We start from the raw sequence: 9,829 nt of genomic DNA, 5'->3' as shown, positions 1-9,829 counted from the left end.
GATCTTCCCTGGTGGCTCGGACAGTAAAGAATCTGCCTGCAATTCAGGAGACCTGGGTTTGATCCCTGGGTCGGGAAGATTCCCCTGGAGAAGGAAATGGCAACCCACTCCAGCGTTCTTGCCTGGAGAATCCCAGGGACGGGGGAGCCTGGTGGGCTGCCGTCTATGGGGTCACACAGAGTCGGACACGACTGAAGTGACTTAGCAGTAGCAACCAGGAATTGCTCAGGGAGATTTCAACTCCACCTAGAGTTGTATGCCTCTCCAGGATGGTCTCTGACAGGCCCCCTACACTTTGCAGAATGCAAGGCATTTTCCCCAAGTCTCCATTTTTTTCACGTACAAGTTTCTATGCCAACAGAAATTGATGGATGCCGCCAAAGTATTCAGTGATTTCATCACTTGTTTACCTCACAGAATAGACTTGCTTGGTTTCTAGCCCCAGAAAGTTTCCTTTGTTTTCTTAAAGGTTCATCCATTTATTTTAAAGGATTTTTTAATATGGAATCTACTATTTTACATATTTTATGGACATCTTCTCTATCATGATCTTCCCTGGTGGCTCAGACAGTAAAGAATCTGCCTGCAATTCAGGAGACCTGGGTTTGATCCCTGGGTCGGGAAGATTCCCCTGGAGAAGGAAATGGCAACCCACTCCAGTATTCTTGCCTGGAAAATCCCATGGGCAGAGGAGCCTGGCAGGTTGCATACAGTCCATGGGGTCACAAAGAGTCGGACATGACTAAGCAACTTCACTTTCTTTTCTCTATCATATTCTCAGAAATGGAAATCTATTTAATACTTCTGCAATTGCTTTGTACAATTTAAATTGGGATATATAATTATTCCTGATAAATCTTGTTTTAGTGTGTTAGGACAGTCTACAAGTCTGTCAAGGGCACCTATAATCTTGACTGAGTTATTATTGGGTTGGCCAAAGAGTTCATTCAGGCTTTTCTGTTAGATGATATGGAGAAACCCAAATGAACTTTTTGGCCAATCTAGTATGTTAGCTTACCTTAGAAGTTTGTATCACCTGCAGCTTTGCTTCAACTTTCTCAGCCTTCACCACAGTCACTGATCAACACAGGTTCTGACAAAAAGAAAAGCTAAAAACTTAATTTAAAAAATCTTTATAGAAATTTTAACAGTTTTTTCTTATTGTTATTAGGTACATAGAATTATAAATTGAATTTTCATCATCACCATAGATCAATAGAAATAAATCAAATCAAAATAGCCTACCCCGATTACTTTAACTGGTAGACATTTTAAAAAATAGTATTGAACCAAATAAAAATATTTCAACATTGGGGGAAATAAGTAGAAATGTGAAAGGGTGGTATGGATGAGAGGAACTCTAATATGGCTGAAATCCCTATCAGCCTTCACCTTACACAGGAGGAAACCACCTTATCTAAACTAGTATTTTCTAAACTACACATCTTCAATATGTACAAAAAGGTTGTGCAAAGCTTAGAAGAGCTCTGAAATATCACAAAGGGAAGCTTTGAAAGGTTTTTTGCTGATAAAAGCACCATGAAAACCCATGACTACTAGATTCTTTTTTCTTTTCTGCTTTGCCATAGCTTTAGTTCATATCTTGCACTAATTTCAGTCATCAATGGCAATTTTTATACAATTTTTCTCTCAATATCCATATGATGGTGTACACGTGTACATGTGTGTATGTTTACATTTTCCCATAGAAATAAGAGAAAACTTACACTCTCTCCTTTAGTATAATGCTCTTGCATGAAGAACGTATAAACCACTGACTCTGGGTCTGCATCTTTATTTTCTGAGCAGCAACTACAGTTTAAATAGAACATTTAGCTCTTGATATTCTTTCTTCTCAATAGTTGATGCATATATCCTGCAATAATGTAGTAGAAAAAACACAGGCTTTGGAATCACATAGATCTGGGTTTAAATCTCAACATCTCTGATCCTCTTATGAAAATAGTATCACAAATCTCAAAGGACACCTGTTAAGAGTCAAATATATATATATATATATAGTGCCTAGCACAAAGCCTGCCTTGTGACCTGCACTCTGTTATGTTAGCTGTCTTTCTGTGTAATTTTGTACTTCATTTCCACTTTGCTCAATATAGCAAAGGACTTTCCAAGCTAAATTTTCTAAGTCACAGCCCTGATAAACTACTGTGGCTCTGTTCAAGAATTAATATTCTGTAACACCACTCCAGTACTCTTGCCTGGAAAATCCCATGGACAGAGGAGCCTGCTGGGCTGCAGTCCATGGGGTCGCTAAGAGTCGGACATGACTGAGCGACTTCACTTTCACTTTTCACTTTCATGCATTGGAGAAGGAAATGGCAACCCACTCCAGTGTTCTTGCCTGGAGAATCCCAGGGACGGGGGAGCCTGGTGGGCTGCTGTCTATGGGGTCACACAGAGTCGGACACGACTGCCATGACTTAGCAGCAGCAGCAGCAACACTTATTTTGCAACACTTATTTTACCCAACAATAGACATAAAATACTTCAAAAATAGCAATGCAACAACAATTATACTACTGAATATATTCCACTAAGGTACAGTCATCTCTTGTTATCCATGGGGGACTGGTTCTAGCCCAATCTCCTCATGGACAACAAAATCCATGGATGCTTAGATCCCTTATATAAAATGGTATAGTGTTTGCATATATCATATGCACATTACACATATAATTTAAATCATCTCTGTATTATTTAACAATGTACATGCTCTATAAATTGGGGCAAATTCAAGTTTTGCTTTTTGGAACTTTCTTGAATTTTTTTTTTCCCGGAACATGCTCGATCTGTGGTTGGTTGACACTGCAGATGCAGAGGGCCAAGGTACAGTTCAGAATTTATGTTCTAAAGTCACTAAAATTAGGGCTTCCCTGGTGGTCCAGTGGTTAAGCATCTGCCTGCTAATGCAGGGGATATCGGTTCAATCCCCGGTCTGGGAAGATCCCACATGCTGTGGGACAACTAATCCCATGAGCTGCAACTACTCAGCTCGCACACCCTAGAGCTCATCTCTGCATCAAGAGAAGCCACTACAATGAGAAGCTTGAGCACCGCAACTAGAGAAAGCCTTTGAGCAGCAACGAAGACCCAGTGCAGCCATAAATAAATTTAAAAGAAAAAGTTACTAAAATTGTTCCTTTTCTTGAGTGGCTACGTCATCAAAATTCTTTATAGTTATGTAAATTTATTTCCTTTTTAGATTTCTCTTTCTACCTCTTTATTTTTGAATATGTAAACATACATGATTCTAAGATCAAAACTATACAAACAAGTTATAGAGAAATCTCTCCATCATTAGCACCATCCCTTCTACTTATAGATTAATCTATAGACTCTTCCGGAGAAGGCAATGGCACCTCACTCCAGTACTCTTGCTTGGAAAATCCCATGGATGGAGGAGCCTGTTAGGCTGCAATCCATGGGGTCGCACAGAGTCGGACTTGACTAAAGTGACTTAGCATAGCATAGCATAGTTAGGCAAGGGTGGTGGTAATTTACTTTTCGCTCCTTATAGATCTGTGTGGTTTTCTAAAAGGATATATGGAGAGATTTGGATTTAGAAAGTTACCAGTATCCTACAAAAACCTTGAGCCAGGTTTTCTTTTTTTAATTTTTGAATTATTTTCTTGACTTACTGTGTGATCAAAATTTTGACTTTTTGTATTCTGGAACCAAGATATTCTTTGTGGTCTAATATAGATTTTTATAACTGTCCTCTGTGCACTTGAGAAGATATATTCTCTACTAATGGATTCAGACTTTGATACAAATCTGTAAGAGCTACCTTAAGGATTTTTCTGGTCCACTTAACCTGACTTACGTCGAGACACGTGTTAAAGTCTTCTATTATTAGCAGGCTTCTGTTCCTTCTTACATCTCTAGCAGTTTCTACTTTATATCTATTGATGTGTCATTTGGTAAATAGATATTTTTAAAAATCTTTATTGTAAATATAGTCCTTAGCTTTATAAGGGCTATTTTATAATATCCTTCACCTTAATACTTTTTCAATTAAATTCTGCCTTAATACTAAGATGATGAACCCTGCTTTCTAAAAAATTTGCATTTATTTGATGTCTTACACTCTTATTATTTTTAAATTATTCATTTACTAACTCCCTTTATTTATGATTTTTACAACTGTATCTTTCATATACAACAATCATTAAGTTGAGCCATACACATTTATTAATACATCTGATATATTTTGCGGTGAGATAATGCTTCACCTTCTATTCATTTTGTGTGTGTACAGATAAAAATATATAGAATATGTGTTCACATCATTATATGGTCTGTTCTCTCTTTGCTCTTTTTAGGGTAGGTATTTCTTTTAACATTTAGGGGAGTGTTGTGTATTTTGTTATCAGGGGTTAACTCTATAGTAATAGCTTTATACAATACTCTTCATTTTCCCCCGCCCTTTTTAAGACACCCTTGGTTCCCTGCTATTAGCAGTAATAAAATTAGTAACTTCCTCTTCTGCACTTGGTATTGTAACACTTTTATGAGTGCTTCACATCTAAGTACGTATACTTATTTATAACATGTTTCTGCCCATCGGTCAGCGTCAAGCATTATCCTTTTCCTTACAGCTCATTCCTTTGAAGCAAGTGACCACTATTCTACTTTGCAATTCCACTCACCTCCTCCTCCCTTTTTCTGTAGGTTGTAGTATTTTAACATCAGATTATATAACATTTACATACCATCCTATCACTATATTATGATTCCAATCACTATTATGTATGAAATTCTCCAGGATATTCTTCAAGAAGCGATCCTAGGAACAACATTCCTTGTTTCATGTTTATAAATGCTTGTTGATGTCCTGAATTCTTAATAGTTTGGTGAGAAATGGAATATTTATTTCCTTGAATTTTAAAAACATGTTGGGCTATTATTGTTTAGTAGCTAAGTTGTGTCCAACTCTTTTGCAACCTCGTGAACTGCAGCCCGCCAGGCTCCTTTGTCAATGGGACTTCCCAGGCAAGAATACTGGAGTGGGTCGCCATTTCCTTTTCCAGGAGATCTTCCCAATCCAGGGATCGAACCTGCATCTCCTGCATTGGCAGGAGGATTCTTTACCATTGAGCTACCACCATGCTTTGTTAACATCTGGCATAAAATGTGACTGCTAAAAAATCTAATCCTATCTGATTTTCTTTCCAAGTTTACTTGGTCTTTTCTCCATGCGTGCAGTCATGGAAGTCAAACTTATGTCTTACTAACTAATACAAATTTAAGGTTAAGAAGTATGGGCTTTGTCAATACTACCATCGGAGAAGGCGATGGCACCCCACTCCAGTACTCTTGCCTGGAAAATCCCATGGATGGAGGAGCCTGGTAGGCTGCAGTCCATGGGCTCGCGAATAGTCAGATATGACTGAGTGACTTCCCTTTCACTTTTCACTTTCATGCATTGGAGAAGGAAATGGCAGCCCACTCCAGTGTTCTTGCCTGGAGAATCCCAGGGACGGGGGCGCCTGGTGGGCTGCCGTCTATGGGGTCGCACAGAGTCGGACACGACTGAAGCGACTTAGCAGCAGCAGCAGCAATACTACCATGGCATATGAAATGTTAAGAAAAAGAAAAGACCTAAAATAAATCAGGACAGTGGCAGTGATAGTAGAAAATGAAGAAAGCCATTTGGAGGCTGAAGTTACAGATTACAAAATTGGGCAAAAGGGAGACATAAGAATATTGTTCTAGGGCTCGGCTGCGCGCGCACCGCCCCTCGCACCAGTGCGCGCGCGCAGCCCCGCCCCATTCCCCGCCGGCGCTCGGAGCCCGAGTCCGCGGGAAGATGGTGGCCCCGCTCATCCCCCTTTCCCAGCAGATTCCCGCTGGAAATCCATTATATGAGTCTTACTACAAGCAGGTAGACCCAGCATACACAGGGCGAGTTGGGGCGAGTGAAGCTGCACTTTTTCTAAAGAAGTCTGGACTCTCAGACATAAAAAAAAAAAAAAAAAAAGAATATTGTTCTACATCTGAGCCACTGAAAAGCCATTAATCAAGATAGGAACATGAAAGAGGGTGAGTAGTACATAAATTGAATAGATCTAATTGTCAAAAGGCTGTGAGACATGTGTGTTAAGTGCTTAAGAGATAGGGCTCATTTACACAAAAATGAACAGCAGGAACAAGTGAGATTTCAAAGGAAGAAGTAGTATTTCAATTCCCCTATGCTTTTAAAAAAAACCCTAAATATATAATAATTTAAACATTTCGTTTAAGTGAAATATAAATGTACCATGTGTTTACCTCAGAAGCACTTTCAGTAGTTAATGGACATTCTCATGATTCAGACATCCAATCAGTTCCATTGATTAGCTGAAAAGCACAAACTGCGGTAGTCATTTTGATTTTTATACAGGTTTTCTTTTTTCTTTTTTTAAATTGAAATATTTAATTTACAGTGATGTGTCTTTTTCTGTCATACAGAAAATTGATTCAGCTATATGTGTATACATTTTTTATATTATTTTCCAATACAGTTTACATCAGGATATTGAATATAGCTCTCTGAGCTATACAATAGAATGATCTTTATAAGTTTTAAATAATTTTTTATTTTTAGTCACATTGTTTTATTCCCATAATGGACCTTATTGAATATCAGAAAAACAATGGTAAAACACATCAAGTTAATGAAGAATACAGAAATATTTCTGAAAATTTCAAAATGTTCCCCCTAAAGTGACATCTACATGGTCAAAACTAATTCCAAAGCCCATCAAAGTATTTCTGGTACTTCAAAATAAATTTTAAAAGGATGATTATATGCAATTTAGTTACAGAGAGGAAAACCTATCACATTTTAATGTTTTTTTTTTAAATAAAAAAGTGCTTGTATTTTCACTTATATATGGAATCCGAAAAATAAAACAAATGTAACAAGGCAGAAAGAGACTCACAGATAATATACAAAGAACAAACTAGTGGTTACCAAAGAGGAGAGGTATGGGTAAGCGGCAAAACAGGCGAAGGGGATTGAGAGGTACAAACTGCTAAGTATAAAACTAAAAAGTTACAAGAACGTAATGCATAGCACAGGGAATATGAAACTGAGTCCCCCTAAAACTGAGTTCCTCTGCTGAGTTTATGATTAACCTCTCCAACCAGAACTTTATTTCCTTTCTTGTCCCCACCTGTTCCCCTCAAGATTAAGCAGTATCAAAGAAAAGGAGGTACTGAAACAAAGCAGGTTCCTGGGGGCCCTCCTTGGTACAAAAGCCCCCTCTGTGTTCCCCATTTCTGTGTTTGTAGAAAAAGGCTTTAGTCTTCCAGGCTTTCCCTGAGTTCCAAAGAGCAGGCACAGGCAGTTACTAATTATGAAAATGAGGGAATGCAGAAACAAAGGAAAAGCAGTTAAACAAGAAAAGTAATGACAATAAATCAGTGATAAAGCAGAGTCTTAGTTCCTCCTCAAGGGACAGACATAACAACCTGACGGCTATCTTTACAGGGAACTAAGCCCCCCGCCCAACTCCCCACGCAGGTGGAGGATGGTGACTACATCCTCAAGCACTAGACCCCAGATGAGCTAGGGCCGGAAGGCTGACGATTGAGACTTCTGAAGCATCACTCTGTTACCTCACTACCAACCAATCAGAAGAAAGTCATGAATTCTGCAGCCCTCACCTTGAAATGCTGTTTTTAAAACTGATCCCCTGAAAACCACCCAGAAGTCTGGCTCTTTTTAACATGAGCTGCCCATACTTCTTATTAGGGCCTGCAATAATCGCTGCACTTTTCTTTACCATGCTGCTGCTGCTAAGTCACTTCAGTCGTGTCCAACTCTGTACAACCCCATAGACAGCAGCCCACCAAGCTCCCCCATCCCTGGGATTCTCCAGGCAAGAGCATTGGAGTGGGTTGCCATTTCCTTCTCCAGTGCATGAAAGGGAAAAGTGAAAGTGAAGTTGCTCAGTCGTGTCTGACTCTTAGCGACCCCACGGACTACAGCCCACGAGGCTCCTCTGTCCATGGGATTTTCCAGGCAAGAGTACTGGAGTGGGGTGCCATTGCCTTCTCTGTTCTTTACCATACGCACTGTCAATAAACTGGCTTTGCTGTATGGCAGGTGAGCAGACTCACGTTTGGTTCAGTAAAAGATATAGTCAATATTTTATATTAACTTTGTATTAAGTATCATATATAAAAATATTGAATTGCAACGAACACCTGCAACTATATAATATTTAAGTCAACTCTAATAATAATATAAAAGAAATGCTTATCATCACTCTAAAACCTTCACACATAAAACCTTCTGGCATTTTTAAGTACCAAATGCAAGAATTCCAAACAGGTTCTGAAAACAATTTTTATTGACTTTTTAAAATGCCGTGTTAGATTCTAATCCACATTCAGTCACAAAACATATTTAAAAGGTGTCATCAAATTTTCTTTTATAAACTATGTATCACTTGATAATGGGAAAAAATCTAAATTTGTATATATGCTGCTGCTACTGCTACTGATAAGTGGTTTCAGTCGTGTCCGACTCTGTGCGACCCCATAGACACAGCCCACCAGGCTCCCCCGTCCCTGAGATTCTCCAGGCAAGAACACTGGAGTGGGTTGCCATTTCCTTCTCCAATGCATGAAAGTGAAGTCACTCAGTCGCGTCCCACTCTTAGCAATCCCATGAACTGCAGCCTACCAGGCTCTTCCGTCCATGGGATTTTCCAGGCAAGAGTATTGGAGTGGGTTGCCATTGCCTTCTCCTTTGTATATATGGGACTGCGCTAAAAAACAACCTCTAACATCAAAGTTAAATCAAAGTTAAATCACTTTTACTTAACATCACTTGACATTGTTCACGCAAAAGTGTTATTTTAAAACATTTCTATGGATCTTCAGATTATATATTATGAAATCTAGAGAAGTATATTCTTCAAACAAAAGTCTGCAGATACTCACCAAATTTGTTATTTTAAAATTACTTATATACAGAACATATTTATGCACTATAGTAAATGTAAACACAGTATTTTGACTTTAAGTTGTGTTAAAAAGAAAAATAGAAGAGTAATAAATTTTCTTCAGCAAAAGAGACTGAAAGCAGTAAGTTTGGCATCATTTACTGAGACTGGATACTTTCAAGAAAAAAATGGCAAATAGAGCATTATTACTTAAAAGGTTCATTTTCATTATCTCTACTGTAGGATCTCAAAAACAGACCTCAGAAAAAAAGAATTATGAACCTGTCCTTAGTATTATTCTAACGTATAAATTGGAAAAGAAAAACAAACTGAAGGTCAAGTTTTCTGGAAAGCAGACTAAAAAGTTATTTTTTAGTTAGGCTAAAGAAAAGAAAATGGACAGGAGTTTGAGTAAACTCAATGGACATGAGTTTGAGTGAACTCTGGGAGTTGGTGATGGACAGGGAGGTCTGACGTGCTGCAGTCCACCGGGTCACACAGTCAGACACGACTGAGTGACTGAACTGAACTGAAAAAAAAAAGTATATCCATACCTCCCAATTGCTGTATTTTTTAATTCATTCATTCAACAATTTTTGAATATATGCCAAGAACTATTACCATGTTATCGTTATCCAAAGGCTTTCACAAACATTTACTGAGCATCTACTTTGTTACTGGTGTTTGTTAGCCACTAGTCCCTTTGATAGCCTATATAGTTCTCCAGAGCCAAGGACTGGTTCCAAAACTCCCCACAGATACCAAAATTCCTTAGGCACCTAGTACCTAAGCCATCAACTCCATAATAAATTACTGATACTGAACTCTTATAACTTAAGTTTTTAAGATTCATGGATAAAAAGTAAAATTTT

The 9,829-nt window shown here is 38.4% G+C and overlaps 1 protein-coding gene across 4 annotated transcripts in view; it reads right to left on the bottom strand.

Annotated features, from left to right (window-relative positions):
- The window catches only part of CAB39L (calcium binding protein 39-like), a 115,461-nt gene that overhangs the window by 103,521 nt on the left and 2,111 nt on the right, over positions 1–9,829 (bottom strand). For 2 of the 4 annotated variants that reach the window (XM_010835694.1, XM_010835696.1), the window contains exons 2-3: positions 1,728–1,876; positions 1,019–1,093 (exon numbers count right to left, since the gene is read on the bottom strand). The gene's annotated coding sequence lies outside the window, so the exon portion shown is untranslated. Of the gene's footprint in view, positions 1–1,018; positions 1,094–1,727; positions 1,877–6,291; positions 6,361–9,829 lie in introns of all 4 variants that reach the window. The other 2 variants (XM_010835695.1, XM_010835697.1) reach the window with 2 other exon arrangements.

This window comes from Bison bison, unplaced genomic scaffold (genome assembly GCF_000754665.1).
Source record: "Bison bison bison isolate TAMUID 2011002044 unplaced genomic scaffold, Bison_UMD1.0 scf7180017864048, whole genome shotgun sequence".
Lineage (NCBI taxonomy): Eukaryota > Metazoa > Chordata > Mammalia > Artiodactyla > Bovidae > Bison > Bison bison.
This window is presented reverse-complemented; position numbering and strand designations above follow the sequence as displayed.